We start from the raw sequence: 24,701 nt of genomic DNA on the forward strand, positions 1-24,701 counted from the left end.
CGTAAGTATGTAAGTAAGTATGCACACAATGTCAATACTGGTCAAGGGGTGAAGAGCACATATTACAGCTATATACTCCCTTAGTCCTCTAATGCATCTAATGGATTAACTCTCCTTGTAAAGGTTAGCTCTGTGCAATGATTTGTAAACTCCTGAGTGATGTGCACACTTAGGTCCTGTAGATAGATGTTTGTATAACTTTTTGCAAAAGCTCAATGACGTCTTTCTTGTCTTTCAAAAACCTCCTTACAGAAGGAGGTTGGGGGGAAAAAAAGATAAACCTGCTGCCCAATTAGCAAACAATCACCAAAGCAAAACCACCTAGAGCAAAGGTTTCTAAATGTTTGCATATAATCGTGCACTTGTTTTGTGTTGACACATGAAGTGGGAATAAAAAGAAATGCAGTCTCAGCATTTTGTTGGGATAGAAGTGCAAAGGATAGTCCTCACTTTTCTGTGAGTTTGCAAATGTACGAACTCAAGGTGCAGGTGGCTGGACTTCACTTTTTCCTTCCTCTCAGGTAGGGAGTATCACATGGAAATGAAAATCCTTTCCCCCCTTTGTTCCTCATTCATACAGATCAGGGCCAAAGCTGTGTTTATACCTTCTCCCTCTTGCCAAAAGGGTAAATCAGTCACTGTATGTAACTTTCTGCTTTGAAGGTAGCAATAGCAATAGTAATAGTACTTAGACTTATATACTACTTCACAGTGCTTTCCAGCCCTCTCTAAGCAGTTTACAGAGTCAGCCTATTGCCCTCAACAATCTGGGCACTCATTTTACCCACTTCAGAAGGATGGAAGGCTAAGTCAACCTTGAGCCTGGTGAGATTCGATCTGCCAAACTGCTGTCAGCCAGCTGTCAGCAGAAGTAGCCTGCAGTACTGCACTCTAACCCCTGTACCACCGTGGCTCTTATAATAAAGGTAATAGAAATGGGAGGACAGAAAACAGAACCAGGACAGGGACAGGGCAAGAAGCAATGAGTGGAGGTTCCTTAAAGAAAGAGCCAACCTGGAACTAAGGAGGAATTTTCTGAACAATTAATCAATGGAACAGCTTGCCTCCCAGAATTCTTGGTATTCCTTCACTGGCCGTTTTCAAGAAAGGATTGGACAACCATTTGTCCAAGATAATATACAGTCTCCTGCCACAGGCAAGATGAGGACTAGAAAACCTCCAAGATCCCTTCCAGCCTTATGATTCTATGACATCACGAAGGAGAGTTGTGCTGAAATGCCTTAGAGAAACACGTTGACTCTAATTATAGGAATTGGGAATTTATGAAAGATGGATGAAACCCTTGCAATTTTATTTTGTGGGAGAAGAAAATGCTACATCCTAGCTAGAGGGACCACTCGGCATGCTAACAAGATGATCAATAAACTTGATGCTAGACTAGATAGACCTTGATTATAAATAACAGTATAACAGTTATATCAAAGATACAAAGTCCTTATCAAAACACAACTTTTGACTGCTTCTACAGAAATGATGGGATACGGTGGCTCAGTGACTAAGACACTGAGCTTGTCGATCGAAAGGTCGGCAATTCAGTGGTTCGAATCCCTAGTGCCGCGTAACGGGGTGAGCTCCCATTACTTGTCCCAGCTTCTGCCAACCTAGCAGAACCTAGTTCGAAAGCAAGTAGAAGAATATGGAACACCTTTGGTGGGAAGGTAATAGCATTCTTTGCGCCTCTGGCGTTTAGTCATGCTGGCCACATGACCACAGAGACGTCTTCGGACAGCGCTGGCTCTTTGGCTTTGAAACCGAAATGAGCATCTCCCCCTAGAGTCAGGAACAACTAGCACATATATGGAAGGGGAACCTTTACCTTTACCTTTTACAGAAATGAAGGGCATCTAGGCACCCTTCCTTTGGAGGGGGATTCCTTAATGGAGTTTATCCAAGGGGGTAGTGGGAATGGAGTAGAAAGCTGTTTGCATATTGACACTGTATAAAAGAAAGGTTTTGCAAAGTCTGTGCTTGGATAACAATAAAGTTTTCTTCTGTCTGCAAAAGAATTTTCTGTTTTTTAAAAAATATTATTTTAAAATCTACATCCAAGCCTTGCCATCCCACTTTCCAATATGAAAAATCCTGGGGAGACTTTCCTTCTGATGTTTCCCATTGGGATTTAATTCTAGTAACATTTTTTTACAGAGGAAGACTGGGGACAAACACTCATCTCTCAACTATTTTCTTGTAAATTGGAATCCCAAAACTTTGTTCCCCACTGAGAATTTTGCTGAAATGTTCTTCTTCATTAAAAATAAATAAATAGACAAACTATAAGTAATTGCTTTTCATCCCATTGAATGAGACTGGTGAAACCCTCCAGAATAGATTTTTCCACAGAATGATAATTGATTGCCATTCATTTCTTACATAATTCACCAAATCTATTTTTTTTCTTCCAAACTTCAGATTGATGTAACTTTATGTATGCATTCATCCAACAGGAATCCACCTTCTCTTAGTTGGGAGTAGGTTCTAATACAATTGCAAAAAAGATGAGTGATCCTATTCTTAAAGAAAGTGCTTTTCTTTAACCATAAAAATATGAGAGCATCTTGAATATATTTATATGGATTTTTCAGGTTTAAACATGGCTTCCATTCAAAAAAAAAAATATTAGATCCATTCATGAATGGCTTGTGGAATGAAAGCCAGTTTACCAATAACAGTGATTCGAAATCACAGGCTAAATAACTTTTGCACTTACATTAGAATCAGAAGCATGCTGTATTGACTATGATTCTAGGTGTCATTTGTAAGTCGAACTAAATATTAGCCAGTAGTCCATGCACTATATAAATATTGGATCTCATCTGAGTTTGAAGTCTTTGCATGACACAAAATATCACTGCTAAAGAAGACTACTCTCTCTTCCTTCTGTGAGAATACTCTCAAACATATTTTATGTTGGTTCATTGGATTCTGATTCATCAGATGTTTTATTTAAATAGATGCTTTAAAAAAGGACTAATCCGTAGCTGACCCTGGAGCAAAATATATCAGAATGCAAAAACTAAACAGAATCCTCAATCATCATTGGGGTGTTTATATTCTCCTTAGACATCGTGATTGAGGCCAGATGGGGAATAAGGAAATCTCCAGGAAGGGATGCTTAATAATCCAGTTCTTCCTAATCAATGCTCCTTTCAAAAACCCATGAAAAAGGAATGATAGCTTTCTAGTCTTGTCATTGCAAATAACACTGAAAAATAAGGATATGAGAAATAAGGAGAATACAAATTTGTTGAACATCTGCAGGGTGTAATTTTAACATGGGTATTAAAGAAAAAAAATATTCCACAAGTTATGTTGGAGTTTTAGACTGGACTTTTATTAGTCTGTTCAAGCTGGGATATCAGACAGGAATGGGTACTTTTCCCCCCAAACATTCCGTTTTTTTGACTATGACAGCCAGTGGAGATATTACTATGGATACCATATCATTAAATATGAAGAAGATTTTACATTATTTGGATTGGGGTGTTAAGAGTTCTAAGAATGGAACTGGGTGCATTTTCCCTTGAAGTGCTGCTAAAATATTCATTTCTACCCATATTTTACCAAAACATCCATAAACAACCCTCAAATACCCTGTTTTCCCCAAAATAAGACATCCCCTGATAATAAGCCCAATCGGGCTTTTGAGCACAATGCAATAAGGCCAAGCGCTTATTTCAGGGTTCAAAAAAATATAAGACAGGGTCTTATTTTCAGGGAAACATGGTATTTAAATTATGCTATTAAATCTTTACCATTTTGGCATCAAATATCACAGCCATAATTCCAGGATGTAGAAAACTTTTGCATTTTTAATCTTTTGAAATTAAATCATTAGACCCCAAATTTCAGCCTTACCACCTCCATGCCCTCTGCTCTTCTTGTTAGCCATCTTTTTGCCAATTGTCTACTCAACTCATGTGGTTTCCCAATCCAGCCTACAGAGTCCAGCTGAGTCCTCCAGCCTCCCAGAACATAATAGGGTTTCCATTTCTAGTACTGGGTATATATGTGAAGATCAGGAATTTGAATGTGTGTATGTGTTGTGTGAGTAGAAGAGCAAAGATGGGAATCCATGCAGTCCTTCCATGAAGTTTATCACAATTTCCAGTATGACTGACTTAATTTTCAATTTTTATTTTTTCATTTTAGTTCTTTTCCCTTAATTTTTATTGCTGATATATACAGAAAAATACTTAATTATAATAAATTTTGTGTGTTTGTGTGTGTGTATATATACATACAATGATTTCAGAAAGCATTCCATTCTTCTTAGGAACTTGTTGTAGTTCCATGAAGGTTTATGCCATAATAAATGTATTCATCTTTAAGATGTCAGAAAATTTTCTGTTGTTTTCTCCACAAACACTAAAGGATGTTGGACTGTATTAAGAAACTTATTATCTCCTTTAATAATATTATTTAATTGTCTACATCCTTAAATAAGAATAGAATAGACAAATAGAAACATTGCTAAATTCTTTTAGAATATGTTTTGGCCAAAAACTGAATTTAGGGATAATTGCCAATAACAGTCATTTGATGAAGAAAAATGGGAATATTTTAAATCTAATAACAACATTAAACAGTGCAGTCTACCTTTAATGTGAAACTAACTGACATGCCTTATTTACAATATATTTCAGATTATATATTTAACCTTGGTCACATATAATGCAATATATTTTAGAGTTATATTGTTATATATTATTTATTGTTGAATGTACTGTTTTATTCTGTCATCCAGAGTTTGGTTTTAAGATGGGCAGCTATGCAAATGCTTTAAAAAACACACAGAAGTAGCTCTGAACTTATGACACCAACTGGAACAGGAATTTCTGTCATAAATTGTTGTCATAAGTCAGATTGTGCCTGATTTTATGACAATGTTTAAGATGCTTTTTGAGTGAATAACATAGTCATTAAGTAAATTCAGCTTCCCCAATAACTGTTTTTTGCCAGAAATCAGCAAAAACATTGCAATCATGATCACAGGACTACAGGAAGTTGCAATCAGTTGTAAATGTGAGGTAGTCATGGAGGTTGTGTAACAGGTAGTGTGAATATAAGTTATAAATCACTTTTTCAAATGTCATTATAATTCTGAACCATCATTAAACAGTCATAAGTTGGGGACTATCTTCGGTTTACTATGACTGTGATCTTTATTTATTAAAAATACAAATTAAAAGGTGAACTAGAAAGATGTCCAGATCATGGATCCTTGGTACTCTCTGAGCTTGGTTGTTTTCTCACAGTCATTTAGATTACAGATTAACAGAGTTGGAAGGGACTTTGTAGGTCATCTAGTCCAACTCACTGCCCAAGCAGGAGAGAGACTCTACACCATTTCTGACAAATGACAGTCCAATCTCTTCTCGAAAGCCTCCAGTGATGAAGTTTCCACAACTTCTGAAGGCAACTTCTGTTCCATTGGTTGATTGTTCTTACTGTCTTGGGTTTCATTACCCAAACTAGGTAACTGTCAAGTTTCCGAAAGATGCCCTAATTAATTCATGAGCCATGATCCAAACTTCAAAGGAAATACAGTCATTTATTAGGAGCAACATTCCGGCAATACTCGGATGCAGTTAGGACTGATCCCACGTAGATTTACGTTCCCCTATGACCCTGTCTCTCCCCTCCTCTCTGGCCATGTCATAAATCACATTCTCCAATTAACCACTTTGGCTGGCTGTGAAACCTAACACCCTCCTTCTGATTGCGGTCAGAAAGAATGTATGGAATTCACTTCAGTTCTCCCTCCCGCCTGCTCATGGCAACTTGAAAGCTTTGCAAGTTGACAGTAACATCATCAGTGCTAGGAAGGAGTGGGGTTTGTTCTCATTTTGCATTCTAGTGGCTTTCCCTGTCCGTGTTGGTGGGAGTGGCCTTGGTGGTTTCTTGATTGGGCTGCTGTTTCTGTTAACTTGTTTGACAGTACATTGATTGGAGAATTTTTTGCTTCTTGATTGTTGATCTTAATGTCAATCTTGGTGTTAATCTTTGCTCATCTGGGTGTTGATTGTTGGTGTGGAGGTGTTCTGGTGTTTTGTTCCTTCTTTGGCTTGTTCATTGTCTCTTTTGAATGGTATGTAGATATTATTTATGTCTTTGTGTCCATTGACGGCCAATTTGTCAGAATTCCAGGCTTCTAGGAATTCTCTAGCATTTTTGGACTCACGTTTTTTTAGGATAATCATAGTTTCTCAGTTCCCAGATGTCTAAATCATCCAACTCTCAATGTCATAGAATGCTTTAAGACATTTTCAACTTATTATATCAAATAAGGCATTCAGTTATCAGGGTGCTTATATACATGAGATTGTTTGAGACCTGAGTACTCTTCAGTGGGGTGAGTTTCCATTCCTTGCCCCAGCTCCTGCCCACCTAACAGTTAAAGGTAAAGGTGTGCTAGTTGTTTCCAGCTCTAGGGGGCGGTGCTCATCTCTATTTCAAAGCTGTAGAGCCAGTGCTGTCCGAAGATGTCTCATGCTGGTCATGTGGTTGGCATGATTAAATACCGAAGGCACACAGAATGTTGTTACCTTCCCATTAAAGTGGTCCCTATTTTTCTACTTGCATTTTTTACATGCTTTCAAACTGCTAGGTTGGCAGAAGCTGGGAGAAGTAACGGGAGCTCACTCCATTACGTGACGCTAGGGATTCGAACCGCTGAACTGCTGACCTTCTGATCGACAAGCTCAGTGACTTAGCCACTGAGCTACCACATCCCTTTACCTAGCAGTTAGAAAGCAGACAAATGTGAGCAGATAGGTACCACTTTGGTAACCTTCTATGCACCTTTGGCATATAGCTATGCTGGCCACTTGACCATGGAAATATCAATGCTGGCTCCCTCAGCCAAGAAACAGAGATGAGCACCGAACCCTAGAGTGAGACAGGACTGGATAGGGAAACCTTTACAATTTTTCACTTTATACTTCAATAAGTATAAGACTTCCACTTAATTTATTTTTTCTAAAAGAAATTAAAATAAAAATACATTAGCAACCAGAGCTGGATGAAAATTCTGAATCCTTGGTAGATTTTAGTTATCAGCATTTGCCAAATTTGTAACCTTTACATTAAAGACATTGATGCTAGTTCAAGCCAATGATTCTTTTGTTTATATTTGCCATCGATACTTACAACGAGTCATCACTGTTTGATGCAGTGATGGGGATTACTCATAGACAGCTCCTTATTTTGGAGCTATTAGAAGAATGCTGTCTTGGTCAACAGAAATTTCTCTTGCTCAAGAGATTTTGCACCAAGATTTTGCACACTTAAAATATCCATCTACAAGAAAATCCACCAGATCCTATGTGTCCATCAACTAATTGAAAATTCTGGAGCATCTGAATGTCAACTGGTTTTTTTTTTGCCAGTCTTCTTCATCCCAATATCAATATTAATGAATAATGCATCAGAGGCATTCTATATTCAAGCCTCACTCCTTCCTTCATTGCATAAATGATGAATATTTTGATGTTACAAAGCACTGGTGCTTAGTGTGAAATTGACTGGGAACCATTGTGATGCAAAGTGACTATTTGCTTAGGCTTTGAACTACCACACATTGTGTGTATGCTTTTGTTGATTAAATAATATTGGCTTTAACCAGTGGGGTAATTCGATCGTTATTTAAAGTATGGCATTTTAGTTTCTCTAATACTTTTGTGAGACCCAATCAAAGAAATATCTCAGTCCTTCTAGGACTATCCTGTAATTATTTTTAGAACCATACTAATAACAGTCTCAACCTCATTCTAGATTGTAATTATAAGCATGATTATTGGATTGAGCAATTATTAAATCAAACTGTAAGGTAGAAGCAATAAGCACAAGTAAATGTGCTTAATTTGAAGTGAAATTAGAAAAAGGAAAAGAAAGAAAAAAGTTAGGCGAAACAATAAGTAATACCTTCAAAGCAATGCCTGATAACCCTGCGTTACCCCCCAGGGAGAGAAAGAGGCAACACACAATGGGGAAGGAGGCAGGGGAAAGTGCATCGTCATCTGTCAGCATGACTAAGGCAGAAAATAAGATAATTACAGGGGGAAGGCAAGGGTGGGGGCCTGTTACATGCGCAATGACCAAATTGATCAGCATTACATAAAAGCAAGCAGCTCCTCAATGGTGATTTTATACTCTGACGAAGTCGGTAGGGGCCGACGAAAGCTTAGCACAAGTTTTAAAATAAATTTTTTTAAAACTTTTAAATGTTCCGGAGATCGTGATGTCTATCGCTTCTTCTACATATATATATACATATGTGCTAGTCGTTTCCAACTCTAGGGGTGCTCATCTCCGTTTCAAAGGCAAAGAGCCAGCGCTGTCCAAAGACGTCTCCGTGGTTATGTGATTGGCATAACTAAATGCCAAAGTCGCATGGAACGCTATTACCTTCCCACCAAAGGTGGTCCCTATTTTTCTACTTGCATTTTTTACGTGCTTTCGAACTGCTAGGTTGGCAGAAGCTGGGACAAGTCACAGGAGCTCACCCCGTTATGTGGCACTAGGGATTCGAACCACTGAACTGCTGACTTTTCAGTCGACAAGGTCAGCATCTTAGCACTGAGCCATTGCATCTCAGAGAAAACTTAAAGCAGGAGTAAGTGCTATTGCTATTTCTTACTGAAAATACACTGTGTTTTGAGTTTGGGAACTCAGAATCTGCTCTGTAATTCTGATATTGCAATATATATATATATATGTATATATCAACCTTAGTTAAGCAGTTTTTTCTTGTCCCCCATCAAGAAAACAGAGCACCATTATCTGAGACGCTTTCTACTGAATATTGTTTAGCTGTAAGGTAACTTTAAAAAAAAAAATCTAACTTTGTTGTAACATAACATTATGATTCATTGCGTCTAGTCCAAAAGGGATAAATCATCTTTGGCAGTTATTTCAGTAGAAATGAAGAATAATAATAAAACCTTTTTTCCATTTACTGTAATGAATATGAATGCTGGGAAGTGATTAAAAGCAATGTAACTAACAGCTGTTGTGGATAGATATTTAGATATAAATTCATTAAAATGCTGGTAACAAATCACTGTTCCATTATTTCGGCTTATCCAATAGGGGCTTGAGCTCTATCAAGCCACCAAATGGGTTTATTCCTAAGTGAAAATTCCATCTCTATAAATAGGGAAATAAAATCTACATGGCAATAAAATGAGTTTTATATTACTTCATGCACAATAGAGGAGCATCTGACAGCTGATACAGCTGATCCGTTTATTTCAGGAATTTCATTCTGCATTTAATTTGCTAGCACAGCCTTTCCTAACCTGATGCCTCCAGATGTGATAATTCCCAGAATCCCTTGCCTTTCTGGATATTGCCGACAAGAAATTGTGGAAATTGAAATCCCACAACAATTCAGTCCTAAGCTGAGAAAGGTTATAATAGAATTCATTAGTTTTTCTCTCTTTCTTTTTTCCTATAGAGATTTGTAGATTAGAAATTTAAGAGCTACTATTTAAACTCACAATGTTGTCAACATATTTGTAACTTACTTGTATGTTTTCAGTGCATTTGTTCAGGATCAAAGACAGAGGTGGGTTTCAGCAGGTTCTGACCAGTTCTGGAGAACCGGTAGCGGAAATTTTGAATAGTTCAGAGAACCGGTAAACACCACCTCTGACCGCCCCCGCCCCAGCTATTCTCTGCCTCCTGAGTCCCAGCTCATTGGGAGGAAATGGGGATTTTGCAGTAACCTTCCCCTGGAGTGGGATGGGAATGGAGATTTTACAGTATCCTTCCCCAGCCACGCCCACCAAGCCACGCCCACAGAATCGGTAGTCAAAGATGAATAGTAGCAGAGGGGGAAAAAAAGAGATATGTTTACATTGGTTATACACAAAATCTTTATGGAAAGATAAAGTATGCAGAACATTTTTCATAGTGGCCATAGGAGGCATTTATATGTCTTTTGTGTAACGAAATAATGCGACACATCTCTCTGCTCTCTCCTTATGTTATGTCTATATGTGCTTGGCTGTGTGATGCACTAGGACAGGGGATGTGTCCTTCATAGGCCGTGTCCACTCCAGCTTCATGAATGGAAAAAACTCACGGTAACGTGAAATGGCGAGTTTAACACCCATGCACAGGTGAGGCTCTGAATCTTGTGATTGGGTGGAGTTTAGAAAGGAGCAACTGGTAGCATGATGAGCAACCACCTAACTGCCTCTCCCATAGGGATGCATTGTGGAAAGTTTCCCTAGATTCCCCCCGCTGCATCTTGTAGTCTAATTTGGCTCATTTGCTAACTTGATTCTTATATAAAGCTATGGTGGTACAGTGGTTAGAATGCAGTACTGCAAGCTAATTTTACCAACTGCCAGCAATTCGATCTTGACTGACTCAAGGTTGACTCAGCCTTTCATCCTGCCAAGGTCGGTAAAATGAGGACCCAGAATGCTGGGGGCAATATGCTGACTCTGTAAACTACTTAGAGAGGGCTGTAAAAGCACTATGTAAAGTAGTATATAAGTCTAAGTGCTATTGCTATTGCTATTGCTATATTTATGTATCAAATTTTAAGAGGGGCTCTGTGTACAAATAAAATATTAAAAATAAAAACAATATATAACATTTAAAAAAGTTTTTTTTTTTTTTTACTGAATTCTTCCCTATACATCATTTGAATTAATTCTGTTCAGGTTTTAGAGAGTCATCACACTGGTGAACAGAGTCCCAACTCCCTGTACATTTTTTTTAAATTGGAAATAATGAAAGCATAAAGTCTTATTCTAGTTGATGTTGGAAAGGGTGGTGGTGCATGGAATTAAAAATAAAAGTGGAATTATCGCCATGAATGTTGGTTCTGAGTGGGCGTGTGCATGACTCACACATCAGAATGAGTGAGTGGATTTAAAATAGAATCCACCATGGCTTTGATTCATTGGGCGTTGAGATGATGGAATGAAGGGGTAAACAAATCAATTTCATGCAGCAAGATTATGGGCTTTTTGCCAAGGTTCGTCCATCAGTCCATAGGAGATCCTTGATTAGCAATTTATCAGTCTGGCAAAGATCGTCCATTGAGTGCCACTTTATCTCTTAGGTCTTTAATCTCTCTTGTACAGTAGAAAAAAGCCCTTGCTCCTTGGAGTGATTCTCACAAGGCATGGCCATTACTTTTTCCCTGTTGAAGTTGAAGTAGCTCTTCAGAAACAGAGTTGTTTTTCTTCTGTGGCTTGGCTGGACACTTCAAAGGATAACCCAGACACTTAAGCATCTCGTTTTTCAGAAGAAGGCAAGATCCGATAACCACTTCAGCTGTCCAAAGATGGAAAGCAGCCAGGTTGACACTTGAGAGAAGAAATCAAATACAAAGAAAATAAAAGATCAGCTGAACTTTTAGTACAGCACAAAGAGAATAGATATCCCTTTTGGGCAACTGGTATAAGGACTTACCTGTTAATGCAAAGGACTTCACAAAGCTAAATAGATACATTAAAAGAAAAACAGACTCTCAAACTGGTACTTTGAAATAGAAATATAATGTTGCACATATTACTTTTCTTTTTAAGAATTAAATACTACTTACTTCCCACCAGTTTTGAACTGTTTGTAAAGATTTAATAAAAATGTCCATAAAAATAGCAAAGCACAATAGCTATAAAAAGCCAAGCTAAATACATATTTTAATCTTTTCTTCAAGTGGTAAATGCACAGGATTTGGCTGAACTCCAGTGGCTGAAGTTTTACAAACCAACCTTGCCACAGAGAATGTCAAACCCACAAGATTAATCATACCATTGATTTTGTGGGATAGGCTTTCCTTAAAGCCACTTTGATCCTAATATGTTTCAACTGCTGAAACATGTTGTAGGGATACACAGACACTCACGCACACAAACACGTATTCATCATCATTCCACTTACAGCAATTTAGCTTGGTCTGAATTTTCTAACAGGTTATTATGGGCACCCAGCCTTTTCCTTAGCATGCTATGCAACACACAACAGTTGTGTTTCTGAGTTTTGATCGTCTGAGTGTCAGGTTTAGAATATGGACTGAGTTAAGTTTCTAAGGTTCCTATTTCAGTTGAGAACTCCAGGCACAAGGGAGGGTTCAAATTTCCTTCCTGGACAACTAGATCTACAACTTTCCGTTCTTGCTGGGGGAGGTGATTACCGTAACAAGAGAAAGAAGAATCACTGATTGACATTAATGTAGAACAGACAAGAATTTTGCAAGTGAATTTGTTGGGAAAGGAAGCTCGTCTCTATGCTTGGGAATGTTTTGATCAGAATTCAGCGCTCTGAACTTACCGAAAAGTTGACCTTTCTTCTGAAAGAAGGATATTGGGATGAAGAAATTGGCCCTTTAAGCAGTAGGGTACCTTCAGACATGAGATTTCCTTTGTTTTCTTTAATTAGAATTGGAAGATCTAACACGAAAAAAAAATGGCGTAAAAGACAAAGATAGAATTGAAGAATTTTATCTAGACATAAAGAAGCAAACATAAAGTGTTAGGATCAAGCTAGCACCAAAGCCTGACCTAATAGATAGAGCTATCTGGAAGAAGCTTTGATCATCATGGATTGGATATAAAAAGGTTCATTTTAGCAAATTATTTCCTGGTGATTTTTTTTTTTTTTTTTGAAAAAAAAGTGTGGGAAAGTCTTTTGAGAGCACTTTCAAACAAACATTTCCCCTACTTTATCTATTTCCTGTCATGAGATGATCTGGGGACCATTATATCTGGAATTAGTTTGCTTCCCATGGTTAATTTATAATAATTTGTTTCAAATACCAACAATTTACCACAAAATGATGTCATTCATATTACCCTTTCTTAATTTTTCTATTTCTATTTTTCTAGACTAACTTATCAAGGTTCGCTGAGATATTTCACTAAGCTATAATAAACTGAAATAAGGAATTTTATCAGTGACTATCAAAAAGAAATGTTCTCTTTATTTGTTTATTTATTTATTAGATGTATACCTTGTTCTTCATTCATCAGCCTCCTCCTGGTTTTACCCACAATAGCCCTCTGTGAGGTAAGTTGGGTTGACAGAGAGTGGAAGTGGATGGTCCAAAGCCATTCAGTGAAGGTGAAGCTGATTTTCTTCACTCCTAGTGATTAATTAGAACCATTAGATAAGAACCACTTATCTCATATAGACTGTCTGTCAGCCCTGAAGCCATTTTGGAGCATCTTCAGGACTGCCACAACAAGGCGGGTTGGAGCTGTGGGAGCATGAGGGGGAAGATAGAGATAGTGGGGGAATGTGTAGCCAAAATAAAATTATTTCCCTTGTAGCCAAGGACTTTCACACCAGGTGCTGGCAAGGCATGGACTAAAGCCAACCAGAGATGAGACTGTGACCTGATTGAACCATGTGATGGACTTGTGACCTGGGGGGCAAGAACTTTGGGTTTTGAATTGGGTGGGGGAAAACCTTGGGACCTTCAGAGTTGGGTTTTCACCAGCTGTGCCAATATGACATTCCTAATAAATTTATGCCCTGAGGAAAACCAGGCCTCAGAGTTTTGACTAATTGGAACCCTGACACTGTCCATATTAAGAAAGGTCTAGAGCAGGGGTCCCCAACCCCTGGGCCAGGGCCCACTACCAGGCCATGTCCTATTCAGAATTGGACCACGTAAGTAGCTGGCTGGAGTACGCACATACCAGTGGTGGGTTGCTCCCGGTTCAGTCCGGTTCTATAGAACCGATAGTAAAACTGGCGGGAGGCTCCGCCCACTTGCCATGATGTCATCTTGGATTATCTGTGCATGTGCATGCACATGCGCTCCCACTGCGAACCGGTAGTAAAGGTAAGTGGAACCCATCCCTGGCACACACATGCAGTTCAACTTGCCTGAGGGCGAGTTGGCAGGCACTTGTGCATGCCGGCCTGCTGCTTATGTGGCCCAGTTCCCCTCTCCCTCCCCAGCTGGGCTGCCAAGCCCCAAAGGTTGGGGACCTGTGATCTAGAAGTTTAGGGCTCATTTTTAGCCAGACTGCTGGTTTTTCATTCCAGAATAAAGAAGTTCCAACTTCCAGTGGAAGTAATGGGTCAGTCATTAGTAACTGAGTTTAAACATGCTTGGGATAAACACATATCCATCATCAGATAAAAATAAAATAAAATCATATATATGTTTCTAAGTAGGGAGAATAGCAATAGCAATAGCCATCAAGCTGGCCTGGCTTAAATCTTCTCCCCATTTATTTATTTATTTATTTATTTATTTATTTATTTATTTATTTATTTTCCAATTTATATACCGCCCTTCTCCCTGAGGACTCAGGGCGGTGTACAGCCGAATAAAAACATAAATTACAAACATTAAAAGAATATTAAAAGAATATATATAAATTTGGCCCCGTAATTTAAGAACAATAACAAACCCATTTAAAACATTGAAAAAAATTAAGAAAAAAAAAAAAAAGTTAAGCCAGCCCGGCTTGCTGAAAAAAGAAGGTTTTAAGGGCACGGCGGAAGGCACCGAGGTCTTGGATTCTCCTTATCTCTGGGGACAGTTGGTTCCAGAGGGTAGGTGCCCCCATACATTTTTAAATGTAAATTTTAATTTGTTTTTAAATTATTGGGTATTTTAAATTTGTTTCAGCCAAATTATTTAATTCGTTTTTATTCTATTTTAAATTTTTGTATTTATGTGTTTTATCTTATGGCTGTTCACCGCCCTGAGCCCTTCGGGAGTAGGGCGGTATAGAAATCCAAGAAATAGAAATAGAAATAGCACTTAGACTTATATACCACTTTACAGTGCTTTGCAGCCCTCTCTAAGTGGTTTACAGAGCCAGCCTCTTGCCCCCAACGATCTGGATCCCCATTTCACCCACCTCGGAAAGATGGAAGGCTGAGTCAACCTTGGACTCAGATTGAAGTGTGAATCTTCACATACCTGCAAACCTGTGAAAATCTCGGACTTTTGGCTCCCATTCCAAAGTCATGTGCCACCCAGTGAGGGTCAGGGTTGCAGTCCTCATGACCATAGCAGGGCCATGAAGTCATTATGCCAGGTTTTGATAAAAGTCTTGGGGTTGGTTTTGTTTGTTGAGCTTCTGCACAGAATCTAACTTGAAGCACTGTGGGAACTGGCCACCCTTGGAGTATTTTTACTTTCACTGTTAAGGAGCTCCTGACAGCTGGTAAGAGATTTGGGTATCGTCTTGCTTTATATGTAAATCTGTTCGCTTGAACTAATAATAAAGCTTAAAATCCCTTTATTGGGTGTGCTGCTGCAGTCATTCTCTCCGGATCCAAAAAAATCCAATTGCTTGGGCACCTGATCACTGCCCCGACACTTGGCAAAACAGATGGTAAGATGATTGCAAAATCAGCCTCAATTCCCTTGTAGCCCATTGTCTTTACTCCAAGTGTTGTCCTATTTGTCCATTTCTGTTCATTTTACATCAGATTTACCCATGCTCTTACACAGAGAGCATAAATGCCACCTTTCTCTTTATTTTTATTATTGCACAACTAAAATAGAAGGTGATGGCAGTAGACAGTGTAGCAGATTAGAAGACTCCAGAGGACAGTAAGGGGCCCTTTTACAGCAAGACATAAATGTCCATTGATACCATTGATATCAAATTCTAATATTGGACCTGAGAGTGAATAGGATATACTCAGGCCACCTTTAGCGATAGAAAAGAAACTCTGCAAAAATTCACCCATTCCCATTTGAAAAAGCTGAATGGAAAACAGTTCAGAATTTTGCAAAATGATTTTACATTTCAGCCCTGGTGAGTTAAGCAATGCTATGACCTTCCTCTCACAGTGTCTAGAGGCTGTTAGGGACTGGATGGGCGGCAATGGGTTGAAACTGAACCCTGGAAAGATTGAGTGGCTCTGGGGGGTTCTTTAATCCATGGAGAATTGCCACCTTTGATCATGGATGGGGTGCAGTGGTGGGTTTCATTTTTTTTACTACCGGTTCTGTGGGCGTGGCTTGGTGGGTGTGGCATGGCTTGGTGGGCATGGCTTGGTGGGTGTGGCAGGGGAAGGATACTGTAAAATCTCCATTCCCTCCCAATCAGCTGGGACTTGGGAGGCAGAGAATAGATGGGGCGGGGCCAGTCAGAGGTGATATTTGCCGGTTCTCCAAACTACTCAAAATTTCCACTACCAGTTCTCCAGAACTGGTCAGAACCTACTGAAACCCACCTCTGATGGAGTGGCACTAGCACAAGCAGACCCTGTGCATAATCTGGGGATTCTCCTGGACTCGCGACTCCTGCTCAGAGATAAAATGGCAGTCGTGGCCAGGAGGGCCTTTGCACAACTGCTGGTTGTGTGCCAGTTAAGCCCTTTCCTGGACCAACAATCCCTACTCATGATCACTCATGCCCTAGTTGCCTCCCGTCTTGACTATTGCAATGCACTCTACATGGGGCTGCCCCTGAAGAGCATCCAGAAGCTCCAATTGGTGCAAAATGCAGCAGCCCACATGGTTTTGTGCAAACCAGTGTGGACATATATCACTTCACCTGCGGGAACTGCATTGGTTGCTGATTTGCTTCCAGGTGCAATTCAAGATGCTGGTTGTCACCATGGCTTGGGATCAGGTTATCTGAGGGACTGTCTCTTGCCGGTCACATGTAACCGACCCACTAGAGCGAGGAGACAATATTGCAGGTCCCATCCCCTAGAGACACCTGGCGGGACCCAGAAGAAGAGCCTTCTCCATGGTGTCTCTCTCTCTCTGGAACATCATTCCCCCAGACATTAGACTGCACCCCCCCCCCCCACAACATTCTTTTGGGAAGTGCTGAAGACCTGGATCTGCCAGCCTGGGAGGGGAAATCCAAAGCGGGATGGATACCATTAAATGGTTTGTATCAGTGGTGCGTTTCAATTTTTTTTACTACCGGTTCTGTGGGTGTGGCTTGGTGGGAGTGGCATGGCTTGGTGGGTGTGGCTTGGTGGGCGTGGCAGGGGAAGGTTACTGCAAAATCCCCATTTCCTCCTAATCAGCTGGGATTTGGGAGGCAGAGAATAGATGGGGGCGGGGCCAGTCAGAATTTTAATACCGGTTCTTCGAGCTACTCAAAATTTCTGCTACTGGTTCTCCAGAACTGGTCAGAACCTGCTGAAACCCATCTCTGGTTTGTATGAATGTGTGTTTTCACCTGGGGGGGGGAATGGGGATGTTATTATTTTACTAATTTATTGTTTTATTATTTTTATTTCTTTTATATGGTTTAATATCCTTGTAAGCCGCCTTGAGTCACCATGTGTGAGTAGGCGGCAATATAAACTTTCTAAAATAAATAAATAAATTTCAGAAAATATATAGAATGATTCATAATAATAAAACTCTTTTTGAAAACTATCCATATTAGGAAAAATTTATACAAAAATATGTTAATTGGGAAAAAGTCACACGAACACACATTTTTTATACAAATGCAACTTTTGCATATATAAATTTAGACTGAGGGAGAGGCAGCTGCTGATAATTTACCTTTGGGGGAATAGAAACAGAATAAAACAATCGGGTCTAAATTCTTTTGAACATCTAAAAAACGGAATTTGTCTGTTTCTGAGGCATCGATTGATTTCTGGTAGGTTCAGATGAAGTGTGGTCTGCAGAGGCTGCAATTGTTTACAATTGTAATTTTATTTTATTGCATCGAAGTTGCTGATCTATTCAAATTCAGGAAAAGTCTTTTTTACTTTTTAAGGACATTATATGCTCTATTTGCGTTCCAGTTGAATGCAGAATGATTCCAAGTATCCCTAGAGTGATCTGTTTTTTTGGAAAACCTTTGAGGACTTGGCTCCCAATATGCTGGGCTTCTTACAAGCACTCTGGACAACATGGAGGCAGGCCCAGCCAAAAATTATGTACATGCAGAAAAACAAAAGTACTTCATTTGGCAATATCCTGGATGAAACCGAAATAGAAATTTCCCCACAGATTCTTCTGGAATTTCTCTTTGCAAACTGAAGAAGCCTAACTTCTTTAAATATTGCTCAAAAATACTGAGTAAACTGATTGTTAGATTATTTATAATCTTCCTTATATTAATGAAATGCAGAAGGTTGTTCTCGGGGGGAGGGAGAATTGGGGGAAGGAATATTATATTCTGTAACTTGATGTCCTGGAAAAACAGAAGAAAGGAAAGACAAATACAAACACAATCAAATATGTGCATTCATTTCACAATACCTCAATTGTTGATCTTAGATCGTGCTTATATTTTCTTCCTCTAATAAATTAAACACTGATGCTAGAGGCAGCTTGTTTGCATTTGGTCATTATCAGCGTAGCTTCCATCGCAATAAACACCAAGGTAGTTGATTTTGTCAATTAAATGTCAAAAATGACATTTAAAATGTACCTATGTTTTCTTCAGAAGCGTTTGGTTTAAGTCAGGGGTGTCAAACTCAATTTCATTAAGGGCACATCAGGGCTGTGTTTGACCTCGGGGGCGGGGGGGGCATGGCCAACTTGATGTCACTCATGTCAGGGGCACCTGTGGTGGCCAAGTGCTAAGGCAGGACTTCCCTGAGGTCCTTCCTCCCTCTCATTATAATCTTCTTCCTTGTGTAATAAGAGTGTAATAAGGAAGTAGTAGCCACCAGTCAGCAATGTCTTTCTTCCTTCCTTCCTTCCTTCCTTCCTTCCTTCCTTCCTTCCTTCCTTCCTTCCTTCCTTCCCTCCCTCCCTCCCTCCCTCCCTCCCTCCCTCCCTTTTCTTCTTTCCTTTATTTTTTAAATAACACAAGACAGCCAACATATCCAACATACCTTCCTTTTTCCTATTTCCCCCAGAACAACAACACTGTGAAATGGGTTGGGTTGAATAGTTTAACTCAATGGGCCCCAGGACTTGTTCTTCCCTTTTCTTCTTTTTCCTTCCCTCTTCATTCTCCTTTCTTCTTCCTTCCCCTCTTTCTTTTTTTTCTTCCTTCCTTCCCCTCTCCCCCTCTTTCCTTCCTTTTCTTTGTCTGTCTTCTTTCCCTTTCTCCTTCCCCGTTCCTTCTTGGATGCTCAAATGCAAACGGGGAAACATTTCTCCTTTTGTTTTGTTTTTAGTTCGTTTTGCTAGCCGTCTGCCAGCGAAAAGCGAAGGATTGGCCCTTGGTGCATCTGCCAGTGAAAATGGAGCCTGGGACGGCTGTGCACGGCCCTCCCGAATTCCATTTTCAGTGGCAGAGGCACTGTGGGCCAATCCTTCACTGTTTCCAGGGCGGCTCCGTGGGCCAGATTTCAGCACTCCATAGGCCGGAACTGGCCTGTGGGCCTTGAATTTGACACCCCTCATTTAAGTCAATAACTGCTAACATTGCGGCTTGCATTTGAAATTGCAACAAAGTTTGATTGTTTCATGATTTATCCTGCGATTAATGATCAAAATATAAGCTGAAATGAAAAAAAAATATTATACAATTCTTCCTTCTCTGCTTTTTGCCATGCATACAATTGTGTCGATATCCCAAAAAGGTGCTTTTTCAAAAGGCAGCTGGACTTTTCCTTGAAGACATTTCGCTTCTCATCCAAGCAGCTTCTTCAGTTCTGACTTCAGTGAAGTAATTCTCAAACTGATCCAGAATGGGGCAAACTGAATTATTTGGAGAGAGATGGGAAATGGACCGAGAACAAAAATGGATGCATTTAGCTTTTCCAGTCTTGTTTCTTCCAAGCAATAAGAAATCCTCAGTCTTTTTATTAGAGTGATCTCTCCTGATAACCATTGATAGGAAGATCTATAAGAACTTTCTTTTTCAACAATCACCTTTGTCTGAGTAATGGTGATCTTTACTGGAAATGGAAGCCAAGGAATCAACAGAACATCAGAAGAACATTGAATAACAGTGAAGTGAAGGGCAGAGTTGCCAGAAGAAAGTTACTGCTCTCCAAAAAGAACATTGCTGACAGTCTATTATTTGCAAAACACCACTTAGGCTATTAGAAGTATTTCTATGAACAGATGAGACCAAAATAGAATTTTTTTGGCTTGAATGAAAAGCATTATATTTGATGAAATTCAAACACTGCAGATTGGATAAGAAGCTTTGCTGCTTCTGGACCAGGTTGACTTGCTCTCTTTGATGGAACTATGAATGCTGCATTAGAAAACTACAAGAAAATGTCAGGGTGTCTATCCATGAACTGGAGCTCAAGAGAAACTGGATTATGTGGAAAGACAATCTCAAAATCCATAAGATATATGACCAATGAAAGGTTAAAACAGGAGAAAGTCAATGCTTTGGAAAGGCTAAGTCAAAGTCCTGAACTTAATCCTATAGAAATGTTTTGGAAGGACACAAAGAGGGCAGTTCATGTGAGGGATCCCATTCATATTTTAGGATTGAAGGTATTCTATAGGGAGCAATAGGCTAAAATTCCTCCAAGCCAATGTGTAGGACTCATAAAAAGTTATGGGAAAAGTTTTACCAGGTAAGTCCAAAAAAGGGAATGCATATACTAATGTACATGTACTGACTGCAGCTAGAATTGTATTTACACAAGAATGGAAAAGTGAAGAGATCCCAACAGATGAAAATGTGATTAAAAAATATTAAAATGTGCACAAATGGATAGGCTAACACTTACAATTAAGGAAAAAGAAAGAAACTGAATACTTTTTGACCTGGGACTCATTTTATTAGCTGACAAAAACAAGAGTTAGAAACAGGGAAAGACAAAGAAAAGATCAATGATATAAGGGAGGTATGTTAAAATGGTCAAATAAACATCACCATCATCATCGTCATCATCAATAATAATAATAATAATAATAATAATAATAATAATAATAATAATAATACCTTAACAGTTCCTAGGTCCTTGGTTAGGACTCGAGCTGCTGAGCTATTAACCAGCCTCAAAGGCTGTGAATCTCACTAAAGATTAACCAATAATAATAATAATAATAATAATAATAATAATAATAATAATAATATCAATACGAATGTAATGAACACTGTTGTAAATATTTTGATTACTATTTCCTAAAACTATTTGTACCTAGACAACACACTGTTTAATTGAAAATGGAATTTTTATGTGCCATAAAATAAAAAACTTGGGGAAAAAATTTTATGGGAAAAGTGTGGTTGTAGTTTTGCTGTCCGAAGAGAGCACACCAGTTCCTGAAAGCAAAGGCTGACATACTTTTGTCATACACAAATATATAGCTTTGGATCATTTTCTTCAATAAACGAACATGCATATTATTTTTGTACTCATTTGTTTAATTGGACTCTTTTACCTATAGTTAGGATTTATGTGGAGAACAGATCACATTGTAGGCCATATTTTTACAGAGATATTGAAAATTCTAAAAGATTCACAAACTTTTAAGCATCTCTCTCTCTCTCTCTCTCTCTCTCTCTCTCTCTCTCTCTTTCTGTCTCTCTCTCCCTCCTTCCCTCCCTCCTTCCCTCTCTGGGGTGTGTGTGTTAGTGTGAGGAAGGACGATACTATCATTCCTTGGCAGAAAACAACAAGAAATCTTTAGACACCATGAGGACTTGGTTTATGGCATAAATGTTTGTAAAATATGTGAACTGCACCCATAAATCTTTGTCATAATAAATATGCTACTTTTAAAGATCTTTGGGGAGCTTTCTTGATTTTTTCCCACTTTTTTTCCCTCCAAAGTAAAGAAATGAATGTATCTAGAAAGAATTTGATGGCACATAGTTTCAACAAGAATAGTAATATTAATATTGGTAATAGTTTGCCTGACAGCTTCACACTTGTTTAGTTTTTGTGGCATTAAAAGGATGGTCTTGTTATATATCCTCCAGTCTAATTATAGCTTCTCAGGCAAGATAATGCTCAGAAAGGATCATACTGTTCTAATCTAGGCTTCCCCCAAAAGCACGAAGCAGAATCCTAGTAAACCCCTTTTATTAAACAGACAGTGAATTCCTCTCATTCACCTTCAGCAAAGTCTTTCAAGGGAGAATTTACAGTCATAGACCTCATCTGGCTTGGAGAGCTGCCAGGCTGATATCTTCAAAATTTGGGAGACTCTGAGAGTCAAAGACCAATTAGGTGAAGTAATTGTCTCCTGCAAACTCCACTCCCCTTTCTCTCCTCTTTTATTCCCTCTGGGAGGGCTATTCATCATCCACCCGTGGCCTTACTCCCAAGGTAACCCTTGTTCTTTAGCTGTTCCCTTTGTCTGGCAACTCTGTGCATGTACATACTGGGAACAGGCTCCATCTGTTTGTCTGCCTCACTGATGTCTGACTCTGAAGGCAGCTGATAACTGGCATCTGGCCCTGGCCCCTCTCTGCCTCCGACGCAGAGCCCTCATCAGAGCCTTCCCCAGACTCCAGGACTGGCCCATGTTCCTCCCCAACCTCCTCACTGTCCAAATCTGCTGCCAGCTTATCAAGGAGAGATCCAACCTAGAACTAAGGAGAAATTTCCCAACTTAGAAAAATTAATCAGTGGAAGGGCTTGCCTTCAGAAGTTGGGTACTCCAACACTGGAGGTTTTTAAGAAGAGATTGGATGGCCATTTCTCCAGAAAGGTATAGGGTTTCCTGTTTGGGCAGGGGTTAGATTTAAAGACCTCTAAAGTCCCTTCCAACTCTCTTTATTCTGCATTCAAACTATCTGCAGGGAGGTTTTAAATTTTGGGGAGAAGGGAGGACCCGTACCAACTTTTTCCAGTAGTTTATAATTAAAATTGTAATTGCGTTGTAGATACAGACTTCTGGTCAATAACATGATAGATGAATACTGTATAATCTCTTCCAATCTCTATGCCAAACTTCTATTTTCAACATCAATGGGATTGTGTGAGGTTTTTTTTCATTATTGCTGCTGTTTTTTTGGTTGTTCTTTTTCCACGGACTCTTTGAATATTAAAGTCAGTCACAGGTATTTGAGCTGCAAAACATTGACTCCTAATATTTGCTATTAAAGCCTTAAATCCATGGATTTATTTCCGTGGTCCCAACATCTTAAGGAAGACTAAAACGCTATTAAAACTTCAAATTCTGTAATGTTGTATTATCTTGAATCCTCTTTAGGAAGGATTTGGGGATCAGTGATGCAACACCATGAGTGGTAGACAAAAATCCAGCATAGAGGATTACATTTTTTAAAAAAAATATATAAAGATTAAGTTGCAGCTACGCCATCTGTATTAAGGGAGACAAAAGGTGAAAGTTGTTTGGGGATGGGCAACTGTCCAATCCAAATTTCAGCTTCAGGCAAGAAAATTGGAGGATATAGGAGGACTTTACTCAATTTAATTTTGATATAACAATTTATGGATATGTGGTGTAATTTCTACACTACCTTGGGATTAAAAAGTGTTTAAGAACACAAATGTGCAGCCCTTGTCAATTTCTGCCACTAGGTTATGACTGTAGTTCAGACAAAGATGCTGAATATTTATTTAACATTGAATGTCAGAAAGTACATATTTTAATTTCATTTTTTAAAAAATTTGATTTATATGCCGCCCTTCTCCGGAGACTCAGGGCGGATTACAGTGCATTAAGCAGTAGCCTTCATACTTTTGTATATGTGCATAGAGTGTATATATATATATAGAGAGAGAGAGTGGAGATATTCCATTATAAAGTCTTCTCTTGGGTTTTAGTGGAAATGGAAGCCAGGCAATCAACAGAATAGCAAAGAAAGGACTGAGCAATGAAAAACAAGATGCTGGCAGATGTCTCCCTGGCCAGATTCAGTCAAGGAAAATTCTTGGACTGTGAAAACATAATATTCATGGCTTGTGTTCTCAAAGCAATTATCATCACGTTTTCTAGATACCAAAGAAGAAACAGGTGTTTGCACTGGATTACTAAAACAGATGTGACATTTATGCTCCTGTCAAGATTCTGATTGCTGATGAAATGCTAACATTTTGAAGCAAAATCTATGAGGCTTTAGATTTCAGAAACCCAAGTTTGTTTTTGGGATGATAAAAGCAGTCACTGATAAATAGAAAGGCCAAATCATTCATTCATTCCTACATACATTAGACTGGATCAGGCCCAATCTCCTTATGTATCTTACTTTAATATTTTCCACAGTGTCTATATTTTATTGGGCTTTTGAGTGTTTACATCTTTCTTTGGGAAAAAAAAAACAATTATGGGCATCTGTTAACAAGCAACACCTTCTGGGATCAGCCATATTCTGCATTGGGTCTTCTGTTCACACCAGTGGTGGAATTCAAATTTTTTTACTACTGGTTCTGTGGGTGTGGTTTGGTGGGTGTGGCTTGGTGGACCTGGCAGGGGAAGGATACTGCAAAATCCCCATTCCTTCCCCACTCCTGGGGAAAGGATATTGCAAAATCTCCATTCCCACCCGACTCTGGGGCTAGCCAGATGTGTTATTTGCCGATTCTTTGAACTACTCAAAATTTCCGCTACTGGTTCTCCAGAACCTGTCAGAACCTGCTGAATAGAACCCCTGGTTCACACCCAAGCAACTAGATCTGGGAATTACAATTAATACCACATAAATTTGATGGGTACTATCAGAAAATTAGCAAGACGGGCAGGAGTAGCCTAGAGTATTCATTGTTTGACAGGGGAGAAAGACTGATTGATCTTCCAATAATCTTCTCCCATATAGCCCTGGCTCAGTAGAAGCATTGCCTCTATGCCTGCTTAGGTATCCATTAGGCAAAATAATCATCTCGCCATGCAAATATTTAGAGTGATCCATAAAGAATAGTCA

At 39.1% G+C, this 24,701-nt stretch overlaps 1 long non-coding RNA gene across 1 annotated transcript in view; it reads left to right on the plus strand.

Moving 5' to 3' along the window:
* Positions 1-23,648, plus strand: part of LOC132711956 (uncharacterized) — a 43,972-nt gene extending 20,324 nt beyond the window's left edge. The window contains exon 3 of the long non-coding RNA XR_009622652.2: positions 23,608-23,648. This is a non-coding gene — a long non-coding RNA (uncharacterized LOC132711956). The remainder of the gene's footprint in view (positions 1-23,607) is intronic.
* The last annotated feature ends 1,053 nt before the right edge of the window (positions 23,649-24,701 follow it).

Source organism: Pantherophis guttatus, chromosome 9 (genome assembly GCF_059756535.1).
Source record: "Pantherophis guttatus breed Tessera chromosome 9, ASM5975653v1, whole genome shotgun sequence".
Classification (NCBI taxonomy): Eukaryota; Metazoa; Chordata; class Lepidosauria; order Squamata; family Colubridae; genus Pantherophis; species Pantherophis guttatus.